The sequence below is a fragment of the Cervus elaphus genome, chromosome 23 (genome assembly GCF_910594005.1).
Source record: "Cervus elaphus chromosome 23, mCerEla1.1, whole genome shotgun sequence".
Lineage (NCBI taxonomy): Eukaryota > Metazoa > Chordata > Mammalia > Artiodactyla > Cervidae > Cervus > Cervus elaphus.
In genome coordinates, this window is record NC_057837.1 from 21,378,171 (window position 1) to 21,396,155 (window position 17,985).

Consider the following 17,985-nt stretch of genomic DNA (forward strand, 5'->3'; position numbering starts at 1 on the left):
CTATATCCCTTCTTTTCTTTGCCTCTGAGGTCCTAACTCTTGCCTGGAACAAGAGAGGATGAGAAAGTTTCCTTATCAGTCTAGGCTGAGGACTGTTCCACAGTCAGATGACCGCAATTGTCAAACCACAAGCATTTGTTCTTGTGGTTTCAAACATTCGACCTAGAACAGTTCCTGGCACACAGCAGGTATTCATCCCATATGCTAAAGAATTGAAAGCATTTCCCCTGAAATCAGGAACAAGACAAGGGTGCCCACTCTCACCACTACTATTCAACATAGTGTTGGAAGTTCTGGCCACAGCAATCAGAGCAGAAAAAGAAGTAAAAGGAATCCAGATAGGAAAAGAAGAAGTGAAACTCTCACTGTTTGCAGATGACATGATCCTCTACATAGAAAACCCTAAAGACTCTACCAGAAAATTACTAGAGCTAATCAATGAATATAGTAAAGTTGCAGGATATAAAATTAACACACAGAAATCCCTTGCATTCCTATATACTAACAATGAAAAAACAGAAAGAGAAATCAAGAAAACAATACCATTCACCATTGCAACAAAAAGAATAAAATATATAGGAGTATATCTACCTAAAGAAACAAAAGACCTATACATAGAAAACTATAAAACACTGATGAAAGAAATCAAAGAGGACACAAACAGATGGAGAAACATACCGTGTTCATGGATTGGAAGAATCAATATTGTCAAAATGGCTATTCTACCCAAAGCAATCTATAGATTCAATGCAATCCCTATCAAGCTACCAACAGTATTTTTCACAGAACTAGACCAAAGAATTTCACAATTTGTATGGAAATACAAAAAACCTCGAATAGCCAAAGTAATCTTGAGAAAGAAGAATGGAACTGGAGGAATCAACCTGCCTGACTTCAGACTCTACTACAAAGCCACAGTCATCAAGACAGTATGGTACTGGCACAAAGACAGAAATATAGATCAATGGAACAGAATAGAAAGCCCAGAGATAAATTCACGAACCTATGGACACCTTATCTTCAACAAAGGAGGCAAGGATATACAATGGAAAAAAGACAACCTCTTTAACAAGTGGTGCTGGGAAAACTGGTCAACCACTTGTAAAAGAATGAAACTAGAACACTTTCTAACACCATACACAAAAATAAACTCAAAATGGATTAAAGATCTAAATGTAAGACCAGAAACTATAAAACTCCTAGAGGAGAACATAGGCAAAACACTCTCCGACATAAATCACAGCAAGATCCTCTATGACCCACCTCCCAGAATATTGGAAATAAAAGCAAAACTAAACAAATGGGACCTAATGAAACTTAAAAGCTTTTGCACTACAAAGGAAACTATAAGTAAGGTGAAAAGACAGCCCTCAGATTGGGAGAAAATAATAGCAAATGAAGAAACAGACAAAGGACTAATCTCAAAAATATACAAGCAACTCTTGAAGCTCAATTCCAGAAAAATAAATGACCCAATCAAAAAATGGGCCAAAGAACTAAACAGACATTTCTCCAAAGAAGACATACAGGTGGCTAACAAACACATGAAAAGATGCTCAACATCACTCATTATTAGAGAAATGCAAATCAAAACCACAATGAGGTACCATTACACGCCAGTCAGGATGGCTGCTATCCAAAAGTCTACAAGCAATAAATGCTGGAGAGGGTGTGGAGAAAGGGGAACCCTCTTACACTGTTGGTGGGAATGCAAACTAGTACAGCCGCTATGGAAAACAGTGTGGAGATTTCTTAAAAAACTGGACATAGAACTGCCATATGACCCAGCAATCCCACTTCTGGGCATACACACTGAGGAAACCAGATCTGAAAGAGACACGTGCACCCCAATGTTCATAGCAGCACTGTTTATAATAGCCAGGACATGGAAGCAACCTAGATGCCCATCAGCAGATGAATGGATAAGGAAGCTGTGGTACATATACACCATGGAATATTACTCAGCCGTTAAAAAGAATTCATTTGAATCAATCCTAATGGGATGGATGAAACTGGAGCCCCTTATACAGAGTGAAGTAAGCCAGAAAGATAAAGAACATTACAGCATACTAACACATATATATGGAATTTAGAAAGATGGTAACCCTATATGCAAAACAGAAAAAGAGACACAGAAATACAGAACAGACTTTTGAACTCTGTGGGAGAATGTGAGGGTGGGATGTTTCAAAAGAACAGCATGTATACTATCTATGGTGAAACAGATCACCAGCCCAGGTGGGATGCATGAGACAAGTGCTCGGGCCTGGTGCACTGGGAAGACCCAGAGGAATCGGGTGGAGAGGGAGGTGGGAGGGGGGATCGGGATGGGGAATACGTGTAAATCTATGGCTGATTCATATCAATGTATGACAAAACCCACTGAAATGTTGTGAAGTAATTAGCCTCCAACTAATAAAAAAAAAATAAAAATAAAAAAAGAAAAAATAAAATAAAGAATGAATGATGGAGATAAATCAGTATATACTTAGCACCTGTAGTATTGCCATTAGGCTAGGTTCCATATACACAGTTCTTGCCCTCAGGAATTCAACCCTCTTTTCCTTAGCATCTTGTCTGGTACTACAAAACAGAAACAGAAAACTCAAAAGATAACTTGTTTATCACATGCAGAGTTCACTTCGACTCCGCGAAGAGGAAGCCAGCTTGGACTTTTGCCGTCTCCTCCTACTGTCCTTACCTCTCACATTTGCTTTTCCTTTCATCACGGAACATCATCCCCAGTCTCCTCTGGGACCTCTCCTCGCAGTTGTTTCTCTCCAGTTTGTTCTTAAAGTTGTTTCTCATATTTTTTTGCATTATGCTTGTGGAAGATTTGCACACTTCACTGATACATTAAATACTTACAGGATAATAATAAGTAAGCATGATGGCCAATTTCCTTCCCAACTAGATCATTTATATAGATCAACCTTCTTGCCCTCCATCTGCTGCTTGAGCCGATGATGTTCTGGTGGTTAAACATTCTGGCCTTTAAGGTGCCAACTGCTGCCTAATTAAAACATCATTTCTGCAAAATTATTGCAGGATTATTGATTGCACCTATTAATATGAGAATAAATACTCACGAACCATATCAAGTAGCTTCAAAAAAACCTTGTAAGGCCAAGTCACTGCAATCAAAGTACAGAAAGGAGTAATACTTTGCTAGTAGGTGTACCTCAGATGGATGTATTTGATCTGAAAGTATCACTAAACTCTTATTATTGGGGAAAGAAGTCAAATTTTTTAAAAATCTCCCCAAATTAAATATCACATAGTTGCCAAAGGTGAGAAGATGATAGGATCCTGAGTTCATTGTGTAAGAACACAGTGTGTGTTATTTTAGATTTCTTTAAAACTTTCCCTTATGATATGCTAAGTCACTTCAGTTGTGTCTGACTCTTTCTGACCCTTTGAACTGTAGCCCACCAGGCTCCTCTGTCCTTGGGATTTTTCAGGCAAGAATACCGGAGTGGGTTGCTATTTCCTCCTCCAGGGGATATTCTCCAAAAATAGCATAATAAAACTATAGTATTTTAATGAAAATTTCTGGCTAACCTGTTCTGATTTTATTTTAATTTCAAATCTTTATATCTCTTGAATCAATTCTTGTTGATGTTTGACAGAAAACCACAAAATTCTGTAAAGCAATTATCCTTGAATTAAAAAATAAATAACATGGCAAAAAAAGAAAAAGAAGATCCCGCATGCCGCCACTAAGACTTGGTGGAGCCAAATAAATAAAAATTAAAAAAAAATAACTTCTGATTATTCAATTTTTTGTCATATTTTCTTACATGGTTAGAGCATGATTTTATTCATAATCTTCTAGATATATCATGATGGGAAAAAAAGATACAGACATGAAGCTAGGAAATACATCACACTTCCTGGGGATTTCAAATTGGCCCCAATAAAATTGTTTTTCCGTGGCCTGCTGATTGTTTGCAAAGCCACGTAACAAATGTGATTTCATTTCCCTACTTAATTTGAAAATATCATTTAATGAAGGGCTTGAAAAGCAATGAGTTAAAATACAAACAGATGCAAATGAGAAATAGAAAGAAGACAGGGAACAAAAGGTCAAATTAGGACTGAGAGGTGTATGGTTGGAAGTGGTACTTTGTAACAATGATTTTTAAGCTACATGTCTCTCAGCAATCATTTAGTTGAAATTTTGGCTGTGACCTTCCTGATGACTAAAGTCAAAAGGGAAACAGTTAGATGATTCACAACTGTCCCCTAGGAAAATGCATGCCATTTCTTTAAAAGAAGCAAAAACATTTCTTCAATACAGAAAAAAAAAAGTTGTGTGCCATGTCTTCAGGTAAAATCCTCTACAACGTCCCTGTAGTTTTGGAAATAACAAGTACCTCAGGGCTTTCTATGTTAGAGTGTTTCAGTGTAAGCAGATGTCTGGACTCTAGGCCAACAGAACAGTGTGTGCAAATGTCTTCAGGCAGGGGCATGCCTGATGTTTAAGGGAACAATACAGAGACCTGTGTGGGTCTGCAACAGAATCAGTGAATGGAAAAGTGAGAGATGAGTTCAGAATCTAGGGCAAAAGGGGAAATCACAGAGGCCTGGTGGGCACTGTCAGAACTTGGCATTTGCTCTGACTGGAATGGGACACTGGAGTGTTTTAAGCAGAGGAGTCACACGACCTGGCTTATGCTTTAGCAGGACCATTCTGGTTGCTGTGCTGAGAATAAACGACAGGGGGGAAATAAGGTGTTAGCAGGGGGCCTGAGTTAAGAGCCTATTGCAACAATCCAGGCGTGAGATGGTGGCGTGGGCCCAGCTAGTACCATTGAAGTTTGTGAAAACTGATCAGATTCTGGGTCTGCTCTGAAGGTAGAGCCAATATGATTTTCTAAAGATTAGATGAAAGTGAGAAGTCAGAGTCAGATAAAAAGCAGGCCACTATTAGCATTGTTTGTACCTTTGTATGAACAAGAAAAAGATGCTCCCTCTTGGACCTTACAGCTCTGGAGATTGTAGTTTGATGGCAAATGCATGAGTTGGATTTCAGTCCCTCACTTGAGCCTCTTACCCAAGTATATTTGTCACCAGTTAGAGGATTCATATATTTTCTCTGCTTTCCCCTACTCCTCACCTGCATTAAGGGAGCATGCATTCAACTTATACATAAGCAAAGTTGGTCAGCTTCAAAGAGATGGCAACATAACCACTAGGAAAAGTTTACTGTAGCATGTGAAACTTTTTTCCCCATGGAAATGTGTTTATTAAATTTTCCTTTGATTTTTAGATACTAGAATTTTATTTTCATGGGAGCTGGGAGCCTGAAGTTCTGAGGCTAGATGATAGTGGTAACTTCACATTATCATTTGCCGTAAGGATCTAGATGTTTCTAGTTCCACTCAGTTGTTGTTGTTTAGTCATTGAGTCATGTCCGACTCTTTGCAAACTCATGGACTGTAGTCTGCCAGGCTCCTCTGTCCATGGAATTTCCCAGGCAAGAACACTGTACTGGGTTGCTATTCCCTTCTCCGAGGGGTCTTCCTGACCCAGGGTTCGAACCCATGTCTCCTGCATTGGCAGATAGATTTTTTACCACTAAGCCACCTGGGAAGCCCAAGTATACTACATATTATGACAAATAGTTCTTAAACATAAAAAGCAAAAATATTGGAAATATATCTCTAAAAGAGATGGAAGGGGTGAATGTTGGTGAGTGTTGGTGGGTGGGTGTACTTGTAATCTGAAAGAAGTTTACAAGTGCAGATCTATTGAACCTGCAGGGAAATAGAGTATAGTTTACTAATTCTTTCATGCCTTTGTACCTGGAGTTCTCTGCTATCTAAGATGTTGCCATTCCACAATGATGACCACAGAGATGGCAACATCACCCTGTACCACTCAGGCCCTTTGAGTGTGTGTGGCTGATTAACACAGACACACTCATTAGGATGACATATTATGGTGCATTTGTAGTTGGGGCCCTGGAATTCTCTCTCCTTCTTTTTTTAAAACTGAAGTATAGTTGATTTACAGTATGTTAGTTTTAGGTATATAGCAGCAAAATGACTGAGTAATATATATACATATATATATTATTATTATTTGATTCTTTTTCCATTATAGGTTATTACAAGATATTGAAATAATTCCCTGTGCTATACTGTAAATCTTTGTTGCTTATCTGTCTTAGTAATGTGTATCTATTAATGCTATACTCCTACTAAATTATCTGCCCCCGCCCCCAGTGACCCTGGAATTCTAATCCCATCTTTTAAAGGAAATATTTTGTGGAGAACAAAGTTAATCAGCCACACACACTCAAAGGGCCTGAGTGGTACAGGGTGATGTTGCCATCTCTGTGGTCATCACTGTGGAATGGCAACATCTTAGACAGCAGAGAACTCCAGGGACAAAGGCATAAAAGAATGAGTAAACTATACTCTATTTGCCTGCAGGTTCAATAGATCTGTACATTTTAACTACATTTTAAGATAGATTTGGTTTGTCTTATTCACAGACTCTATTTTATATTCATTTTTTTGACCCAGGTGCATGGCAGTGAAAGCTCAGAGTTCTAAACCACCAGGGAATTGCAAGTCCTTTTTTTTTTTTTTTTAATTTATTTTTTGGCCTCATTGAGTGCGGCACCCAGGATCTTAGTTCCCCGACCAGGGATCAAACCTGTTCCTCTTACACTGGAAGCATGGAGGCTTAACCACTGTACCACCAGGGAAGTCCCTTAACCACATTTTATAGCATTTAGAGCATCTGAGTTTTAGAACTTAAAACAGCACCTGACTTCTAGTCAGGGTGATGGAAGGAGCTTTCATCATCGTCTTCATCTTTGTAATGACTTATACCTGTCTATTCCCTCTCGCCATCAGAGAGCAAGCTTCCCAAAGCAGGGATCGTGATTTAGTTTCTTGACATCTCTAGTACATTGAATACTGCTTGACCCCATAAGTGTTTATTAATAGGTGATTAGCTGAATACATAAATGAATGAAAGAATGAATGAATAATCAAATAATTGAGAGCGAGTAAATGAGAGCAAATAAATTTGCTGGTCATATTCTATTCTGCCCTGGCCATCCGATCATTCCTCTAGTCTCTTGCCAAGCTGCTGTCAACTTTGATTTGTGACTTCGGTAAAATATATGCTGGCTTCTACAAGCTTTATTAATCTCTTTCTTCGTGCTAAGTTGAGTTTGGATTCTAGAATGCTGAGGTGGTAAGACTCTGGGTTGTATTCTGTTTTTCCTATGAACCAGAAGTAAAAACTAGTCTGGGCAAGATAAAAATGAATCTAAACAAAGAAATGTGATTAGCTTCATGATCTCAAGTGTGTGTGTAGGTGTGTATGTGTGTGTGTGGGTGTATAAAATTCTGCCACACAACAGTTACCAAGATTTCTGAGATTTTGATTCAGGAATTGTCAGCCTTGCTGAGGCTGCTGCCTTATTATAGGTCCATTTCAGAGCTTCAGTTCTTACCCATAGAATCTGGGTTATTACACAATAACACACACCACACAAATTCCTGAGAGGTTGACATACAAAATAGAATGCCAACAGTTACGTTACACATACCACAGCAAACAGTCATAAAGATGGCTTTGTCAGTGCATTTTTTCTTTGAAAGGAACTTTATATATTGGTAAAATTACAATAAAAACTTGTTTAATGATCAAAACTAAGGCAAATTAGCTGATCTTAATAGTAACAATGCTCAACCAAGAAGGCTATCTTCCCCATTGTAAGAACAGAGCTTTCAATGTCCTCTCTCTTGAATACCTCCTTCCCTGGAAATGTGGGGAAAACTGTGGTCAATATCCCAAAGCAGTCTTAAAGGCTTTGGTGAGGAATAAATGAGAAAATATATACAAGATATATCACCAGGGATATATCACCAGAGTTATATCAAATCGGGTTATTGTGTACCCATGGTGGAACACAAATGCTTACCATCTTGATCATAAACTTCAATACTTACTATTTCTTATAACTGATCTCTTTTATTCATCAGAATCTTACTATGATGCATTTCTTAGGAGTGTTAAAACTTCGTAAGCACCAAGCAGAGGACATTTCCAAATAGGACTTCTGTAACCAGTGAGCTTTTTGATCACTCTGAATAGTAGGGAAAATTGAAATTGTTCTGCTGAATGGAATAAAGATTTAAAGGTTACCTTTCTGCATCTGTTTCAGATATATGTTTTAAGATATATATTCTCAACACCATTCTTATTTAACTTCAAATACCCGATGCCTCTCTTTAACTCTAAATATTTCTTTAAAATTTGCTCTGGGATCATTTAAAAAAAGACCTTTGTACCTATGTCATTCAAATTTCCTAAGGTTATTGTTTTGCCCTACAAAATGTCCTGAATATTTTACCCTACATTTGAGTCAATATCCTTGTGATAGTAAAAACTGTAATGTTAGCCAATCAAACCTTTGTTAAATACCAAACGCATTGGGAAGTGTTAGGCTTATGGATTCACAGGCAGAGGAAGGGGGATCATTGAAGTCACCTCATTTCACCTTATAGTTAGAAGAGAAGGCAAATGACATCCACCTTGAAGCCAGTATAATCTGTGTGGTTAAGCCAGGTAGAATCCTGTTCTCCTGCCTGTAATTTACAGCTTTTCCTACCATGCCAAGAAACACGTTTTTCTATTTTCAGTCCATTAAAAAACAAAAGTATTTTATCAGTGGGGCTTATTACAATATATTTTGGGTTACAGATGAGTATTTAAAGCAATTTCCTGCAAATACAGATAGCGAATAGACACATAATATTTCAGAGTGTATGTTCTGTGTAAGCAAATTCTGTTTCTCCAGCTTTGAAATTTCTGTCTGCTGCATCTCAAAATATTTCCCTGAAGCAATTTCCATTTTTTAATAGTCTCCACTCTATCTTAGTTTATTACTCATGTCATTTTCCTCCGACTTGGTTTATTTTTCTTAAACTGATTCCACATGTTACTTTCAATCACAGCATCTCAAGACTTTGGATGAATGGCCCTGAAGCATTTCCCTTGCTTGGCATTCAGCAAGGATTTCAGTCTGAGTATACAGAGGCACTAGAGCTGAGATGTGAAATACTTTGTCTTCGTATTGCCTGTCCTTCCATAAACCAGTTGAGATTTAAAAGCAAAAACTTATTTTTTTCTATGTCTATAAATTTAGACTTTTACAAACTCCTTTTAAAGTCAGGTTAACCAAATGAACAGAAATCAATCTGATTTTTTTTCTTTTGAACATTCTAGTAAGTTGTCTAACCTTATAATAGCTGGAATTTTACCATACCATGAAGAGAAGGAGACATTGGGAGGTGAATATAAAAAATGTTTATCAAACATCTCTGATGTATGTAAGTAAAGTGCTAATTACTGCTTTAATTTCTTTGTGGTAAAGTTCAGTTCAGTCACTCAGTTGTGTCCGATTCTGCGACCCCATGGACTGCAGCACACCAGGTCCATCACCAACTCCCAGAGCCTACTCAAACTCATATCCATTGAGTCGGTGATGCCATCCAACCATCTCATCCTCTGTTGTCCCCTTCTCTTCCTGTCTTCAATCTTTCCCAGCATCGGGGTCTTTTCCAATGAGTCAGTTCTTCTCATCAGGTGGGCAAAGTATTGGAGCTTCAGCCTCAGCATTAGTCCTTCCAATGAATATTCAGGACTGATTCCTTTAGGATTGACTGGTCTGATCTTCGTGCAGTCCGAGGGATTCCAAAGAGTCTTCTCCAATACCACAGTTCAAAAGCATCAATTCTTTGGTGCTCAGCTTTCTTTATGGTCCAACTCTCACATCCATACATGACTACTTGTATGGTGACTTTAATATCATAACTTTTTTTTCAGTCAAATTCAGTGGCCATGGCCAGTAGGAACAATGCTATTAGTAATATCGTCATAAAATAGATAACTGGTAACACCTATTTTCCTTACTCCTCTAAAGGTCTATATTGTATTTGTTTTAAAGAAACATATGTAACATTTATACTTACCTGGTGGCCCAGATGGTAAAGAATATGCCTGCAAAGCAGAAGACGTGGGCTCGAACCCTGGGTCAGGAAGATGCCCTGGAGAAGGAAAAGGCAACCCACTCCAGTATTCTTGCTTGGGGTATCCCATAGACAGGAGCCTGGCAGGCTGCAATCCATGTGGTTTCAAGGAGTCGGACACCTGAGTACACACATGTGCACACACACAAGAAACATTTAACACAATTAATTTTTAAGCTGTCACAAATTCTTTCAGAAGTTGGTGGTATATAAAATCTAAGAACATGAAAATAGAGACGTGACAGCAATTAAATGTGAGAAATGTATGTGCTAGTTAGCTCTATATCTAGGTAGACAGTAAAATTTTTCTTTTGATAAGCATCCAAAGCTCGAATTATATTTTCAAATAACTAGTTCTTCTAACTGTATACAGTCGAAAAAACCAGAAACTGGAGCCATTTTAATCTGGAACTGTTTCCTAAGGCAGTTTAGTTATCTAAAATGAAGCTTTAAAGACTGGTTTCTTCAGCTTTGACCTGGGACAGCTTGACTTTTAATAAGCTCTCATGTTTGAGATCTCCCAAGTTTTTAGAGTATCTGAATGTTTCTGAAGGCAACAACATGCGATCAATTGAATTCCCATAAAAAGCCTGTGAGCATCAGTTTTTTTCTATTAATAAATTATAATTTCAAACTTAATATTAGGATATTTGAAATTTTATGTTTCAGTTCATTTATTTTCAATTATTCATTTAGTAACTCGTTTGGTAGCTAAATCATTTCCGAAAATTAAAATTTAGTCAGTATAAATTAGTAAATCCCTGTGCTTCACTCTAATCTTTTAATCAGTTATGATGGATGAAAATAATGATACCTACTATTTGGGATGCTATGCTGTCAACTATCAAGAGCAAACCATAGGGCACCTTTTGGAGGGGAACATTTTTTTTTTCTATTTCATTTTCTTTTTAATCTTTTCTAGTGTCTTTTGGAATGGTAAATTTTGGCCTAGACCTGTAAGTCTGAAAAAAGAAAAGTTTATTTCTACTGAAGCTTGTTACTTTAATTCTACCCGAATCACTTGAGTTACAATAGTTAAAATATGTACATTTACTCACACACACATTGATAAGGATGATGGTTAAAAGGAAAAATGCCTCCATTCCCCACCAAATAGGAAGATGAGACGTACACACAGAAAATTAAAAGAAAAATAGAAATAAAGAAGGAGGAAAGGACGCAAGGAAGGAAGGAAATATTAAATGTGACTACTTGAGTAATAACTTTTTGTTCTTTCTTTTTGCAATTCTTCTTGTTTTGTGGAATATTAAATAATTGCATGTGAAGTGAGAGTCACTCAGCCGTGTCCAACTCTTTGTGATCACATATACAGTCCATGGAATTCTCCAGGCCAGAATACTGGAGTGGGTAGCCTTTCCCTTCTCCAGGGGATCTTCCTAGCCGAGGGATCGAACCCAAGTCTCCTGCATTGCAGGCGGATTCTTTACCAGCTGAGGCACTAAATATTGCATGGTCTAGTTTATTTCTCTTATTCCTTACCTTTCCTTCCTATTTTAAATCTGAAAAGAAGAGGCAGGTGAAAATATGTAAGGATCTGGATTCTACTCTATTGCCATATGTAATTATTATATTCTATGTCAACAGAATTTTCATTGATTTATCTGTAATTACATAATAGTTTCTGAAATTAATTGGAATTCTATATTTCTAAGATCTTTACTAATTTACCAACACATTTCCCCCTTTATGTTTTATAGCAAAACACTGTGCTCTGTGAATAAAATTCATTATTCATGAGAAGCAATATGTCAAAAATTGGAAAGTCAAGGTTACTTTGAGGATTTCTTGTGTCCATTTTTGGACCAAAGCATTTATATGGTAGTGGAGTTACAAACAAAAACTTGGTATTTTATGTATTGACCTCATTTATACATTTGAACAACCCAAGGCATGGGCATTATTATTCCTATATTTTTTGAGATGAGAACACTGATTCTTAGAGAAACTTACAGAAAGCTGAAGTCCAAGGTCACCAGTATTATAATCAAGGTCTGTCCTCATATCCTTATACTTGAAACCATAACACTCTTCATCTTGGTGCATTGACACGTCTATCAGTATATAATGTTCCTTTCCGTGTCCAGTAACCTTCTTTGGTCTGAAGTCTACTTTATGTGATATTACACCTTTCTTTTGATTGGTATTTTTTAATAAAATTTTGTTTATTTATTTATTTTCGCTGTGCTGGGTCTTCCTTGCTGTGTGGGCTTTTCTCTAATTGCAGCGAGCAGGGGCTACTCTCTATTTGCAGTGCACAGGCTTCTCTTGCATCAACTTTTGTTGCAGAGTATGGACTCTTGGGCACACAAGCTTCAGTAGTTGCACACTTGCCTCAGTCGTTGTGGCTCCGGGTTCTAGAGCACAGGCTCAGTAGCTGTGGTACCTGGATTTAGTTGCTCTGGGGCATGTGGGATCTTCCTGGGTCAGGGGTCAAACCCATGTCTCCTGCATTGGCAGGAAGATTCTTTATCACTTAGCCACCAGGGAAGCCCTTGATTGGTATTTTCATAGTACGTCTTTACTTTCATCCTACCTATATCATTATATTAGAAATGAGTTTCTTATAGACATCACATAGTTGGAGCATTTTTTAAAAATCCACTCTGCCAATCTCTCTCCTTCAATTGGCATATTTAGAACACTCATACTAAGTGAAATAATTTACAGTGTGTTAAGTGTTTACCTTCTTTATGTATATTGAGAAACACACTGGAAACTATTATACTTTTGCTTTCAAATATCTATAACAATTTTTAAAACTGAATAAAGAATAAGTAGCATATTTTATTTACCAATATTCTTACCTGTTCTGTTGATTGCTCTGATGTTCCAAGTTTTTTTCTGTTGTTATTCCCTCTCTATTTTCATCAGTTCTTTTAACACAGGTCGATTAGTCATTCTTTGCATAGCAAGGTTCCCTAGAAAGTCTGCCTTTTTGTCTCTACCTTTTAAAGTTTTCTGCTGGTGGTTTTATTCATTTTAACCAGGGTTTTAGGTGTGATAAGGGGGAGATGTGCTCACTCCATACTTCCAGAACTGAAGTCCCCACCGCCCCTACCCATTTAAGTACAGCTAGCTAACATCAGAAACATGCATAGGAACACAGAGCTCATGTTCCCCTTTTCTCTGTCTCATAGTCTAGGGTCTAACAGCCAGCTTTAAGGATTCACCTCGTTAATACAGAGTGCATCTGATTTGTAAATGCTGTGGGGAAGAATATAGTGAGCTGCAGCAAAGTAGATAAAATGCTGATGAGGAAATTATGTGGAAGAAATTTTTCCTTTGCTTTCTTCTCAAAATACTTATAGATGGATGAGGAACTGAAGTTGGGAAAACACTCAGGTAAATCTTAAAGCAGTAACTGCTAACATTTATTAGCCCTCTGCTAATCTTTTTACTATTTTAAACTGCATAGTGGTCTATGAAGTGACCATTATTCTTATTTCTATTTAACAGACTTGAAAATTGAACCTCAGAGACAAGTCTCACAGAGCTCCACAGTAGTGGTGCTTCCATGAACTCAAATTTCCCCTCAAATATCAGTGTGTTAGAAATAAATACATGAAGTACCTGGCATACAGTTGATGTTCCAAAATAGAAGATACAGCATAATTATGACTTTTTTGTAGTTTAAAGGTTCATTTGATCTGACTATATTCCTGGTTCTCCAGCAGTAAAGTTCAAGAGCAGAACACAGGAAAATTTTCTAGCTAAATAAAGCCGTTGAAAATGGGCAATATTTAGCCATGATAAATGCATCGCTAAAAGAGTCTGAAGACCTTTCTTCTTTGTAAAAGGCTCACTTGCAGGAGTCGACTGCTTTTCATCATTTAAGTTAGAAGGCTGGTATTTAAAAGGTCTCAACTCTTAGAAAATTGTGGAGTGTGTTTAGGCAGGGCTTGCTTCAGTTCTGACCCCTGCTTTGTGATACTCAGAGTAGCATAGGGCTTTGGTCCCAGCCATGCCATTTGAGCAAGGAGCACTTTCACAGAACCTGAGCATTGCTCTGAATGTGACCACAGAAGCAGCGTGGAATTGGGCTTCAGGTACTTCTGTAACCAAATGAAGGATCTTTTATGTCCTTGGTGGGCTGCAATTTAAGTTGTGCCAGCCTTTCTTATAAACTACAGTGTCTCTCCATGATACCTTCGATTCACCCTGAAGCTGATCTTCAAAACTATTACAGAAACTTAAATCATGTTTCATACTCATCATATTCTATGTCTCTCCTTTAACTTTTGGACATAAATTCTCCCAGATGGTTTTGCAGTTCTTTAGCATGTCTGACTCAATTAAACTCCAGTCCTTTTAGCAATGAGAAGTGCATGCAGTCTCTAGATGTTAAATGCTCATGTTCAATGTGAATTTCAGTAACTATTGTTTTAGGTTTAGGCTGTTTGTGTTTTCTCACATCAGTAAGATAGGGATTCAGACAATGTGGGTGTCTTATTAGAGATTGCCGGAGAAGACTCTTGAGAGCCCCTTGGACAGCAAGGAGATCAAACCAGTCAATCCTAAAGGAAATTAACCCTGAATATTCATCGGGAGGACTGATGCTGAAGCTGAAGCTCCAGTTCTTTGGCCACCTGATGCGAAGAGTCAACTCACTGGAAAAGACTCTGATGCCGGGAAGGATTGAGGCCAGGAGCAGAAGGGGGCGACAGAGGATGAAATGGTTGGAAGGCATCACTGACTCAGTGGACATGAGTTTGAGCAAACTCTGGGAGATGGTGAAGGACAGGGAAGCCTGGCGTGCTGCAGTTCATGGGGTCGCAAGGAGACAGACATGACTTAGCAACTGAATGACAACAATTATTGACCTTTAATTCTCCAAAGTCTCTGATCTGTATCAACAGCTGAGAAAGCCTTTTAATATAACCTAGTCATCTGAATACATTACAATACAATAAATTAAATGCCTATATTCTGCTTCAACTTCCTCTGAATAGCTCATGAACTGGAGATCTGGGTAACAAAGGAAACACACATAGTTTTCTCCTTAGACTAAAGCAGTGAACCTGATTTGCAAAGTTCACAGCACATACTCTCCTGGTGAATGATGCAAAGTTGGGCACACCACATTTCTCATCCGGCTTGAATGAGCTAGGGAAATGCTTTCACCCTTTCTTTGCAGGTGCCCCATTCCTGGAGTCAGCCTTTTTGGATTTCAGTCTATGAACTGAGTTCTTACACTACATTTAGCCATTGGTTAATTTGTGCACTGTAACTAGATCAACACTGTCTTCTTGCCAGAAATGCTAAGCCGGTCAAACCCCGAGTTTAGATTGCTACACTATGCAATGCCACTTTCATCTAGTCCTTCATTTTACAAGAGAGGAGATTAGTCTGTGAGAGATCAAGAAAGCGTTGCTTGAAGACATTCAGCTGGTTCATGGCAGAGCCAGGAAGTCCCACCCTTCCTTCTCAGAATAGAATGTAATTAACCTGGGCTACAATGGCTGAAAAAAGTCTTTGCAGAGGAGGTGGAGATTCTAAAAGCCTAGGTAATTAGAAGCATGCGAGTAGGTAGAGTTCAGCATCCCCACAGTTTCTGTAGGAAGAAAATTCTGTAAAAGGTCTGTGAAAATGATGAAAAACAGAGATGGGTCTGGAAGACTATGAGCATGCTGATATTTTCTAACATCAAGTATATTAAACACAAGCTGGGCAAATTGATGCAGCTGTTCTTTAATTGAATAAAAATTTGAACTAATACCTGTTTTAAGACAACAAAAAATAGAGGCTTGCCTTGGCTTGAGTAGGGTTTGGGAGGGTTGAAAATTGTGGGAAAGTGCTTGCTAAAGAAAAGTAAGAAATTAAGGCAGGCACTGCTTTTCTGTACTCTACTATCGATACTCCTGGAAGATAAGTACAGAGCAAGTTGATCATTATATGCTCTTCTTAGCTCAGAGAGCAAATACAGCTTTCTTAAAGGGCATTTGTAAGGATGACTTCCTTTTCAGTGGCAGGTAACAGACTGTTAAGTGTTTCTAAATTATTAAGAACTTACTGCATCATGCATGCAGTACAAGTGGAGTTGCATGACATATTGAGAACCATTAACTCAAGTATAAATATGCATCACTGTTGCTGAGTTCCGTGGAGTTTTCTCACGGAAACAACCTGGACAGTTACTAAAGACATTTGATGTATTAGTATACACCGTGTGAAGTGTATACACTGTGTGACACCTGTCAGTCACGTCAACTTAGACCTTGCATTTGTAAATAAGCAGTGTTTACTGTATTCCACGGTGACTATAAATTATGGAGAAATGTCAACAGAAGAGGGTCTCACTCTGTAAGTGGCTTCTGGTTATTCCTAACAATGTGTTGTTTGAAAATTGTTTTTCAGTCAATGCAATGTAAGATTTTTATCCCAAAAAAATGACAATAAAAATTCATATTATAGACCCTTTAGCTTTAATTAGCTATTATATATATTAGCTATTATACTATATATAAAATTATATTATTATATAATATAATATACATTATATTATATTATTATATATTATATAATAATATATATTAATTATATAAAATATATATTATTTATATAAATTATAGTATTATTATAATTATATTATTATATATTAGCTATTATATATATTTAGCTTTAATTGCTATTATATGTGCATTTACATGGTGATGCTCATTTTCCTCTGCACCAAAACCTTATTTTTAAAAGGACAGTCTTTACAATTACATATATACAAGGTATGTGTGTGTGCTCAGTCATGTCTGACTCTTTTAACCACGTGGGCTGTAGCCTGCCAGGCTCCTCTGTCCATGGGATTTCCCAGGCAAGAATACTGGAGTGGGTTGCCATTTCCTTCTCCAGAGGATCTTCCCTGCCCAGGGAGCAAACCTGCATTTCCTGTGCATCTCCTGCATTGGCAGGTAGATTCTTTACCACTGAGCCTAGGCTCTTGCTAAAAGGACTGCAATTTGCTGACAAAATATTTTACACTGCCAGTCTTGTTGGGAGCCTGCTGTAAAAACATCTGCAGCTTGGAAGAATTGGAGACAGCTCATAACAGTGACTATAATTAATAGTTAATTGTTTTAAGGAAAGCAATTAGCAAATTGAGCTGATATTTAATCTACCTGTTTAAAAACAGGAAGCAAAAAGAATTCAGAAAAAGGAAGCAATGTCTGTTGTATCCACAGTTGTTTCTAGTGGAGATGGTCAGTTTTTCACATTTTTTTAAAAAATATACCTGCTGAAATATACTTCGACCCCTAAGACCTAGTTTATTTTACCTTTTCTTTTCCTGCTGTTTGTTACTTAAACCTTCACTTTTGCTATAGGGTATTTAAACTCAATCTGGTACTCCATTCTAGACACCATACTTTAATACTGACATTAAACAAACTGCACAGGGGCAGCTAGAATGGGAAAGCACATGATTGTAAAGTGCAGCAGTGTTTAGTCTGCAGAAGAAAAATTAGGCCAAGACATCCTAAACCACCTACCAGAATTTGAAAGGCTGTGTTTTAAGAGCTAGAGATACATGTATTGCCCAGTTCCAGGAAGTTGGTTTAGGTCCAATGGATTAAAAGAAAACCAGTTGCCACTTTTATCAACCCCAAACACACACCCAAATAATTTTATAAGAATAACATTCCTGCATAGCAATACGTGACTGGAGCTGATGATTGCTACCACCTTAGCACTTTTTGAGGCTGAGTCCATTTGAGCTGCTGTAACAAATATACGGTAAATTACTGGCTTAAACAGCAAACATTTATTTCTCACAGTGCGGGATGCTGGAAAGTCCAAGTTTAAGGTGCTGGCAGATTCAGTGTCTGGTGAGGTCCTGCTCATTCATTCAGAGAGGACTGTACTCTTGTGTCCCCAGGTGACAAAAAGAGAGCTAACTAGCTGTCTGCCTCCCCCCTCC

At 37.8% G+C, this 17,985-nt stretch overlaps 1 protein-coding gene across 2 annotated transcripts in view; it reads left to right on the forward strand.

Annotated features, from left to right (window-relative positions):
* The window catches only part of PLXDC2 (plexin domain containing 2), a 421,899-nt gene that overhangs the window by 70,356 nt on the left and 333,558 nt on the right, over positions 1-17,985 (forward strand). The gene's annotated exons all lie outside the window — the stretch shown is intronic.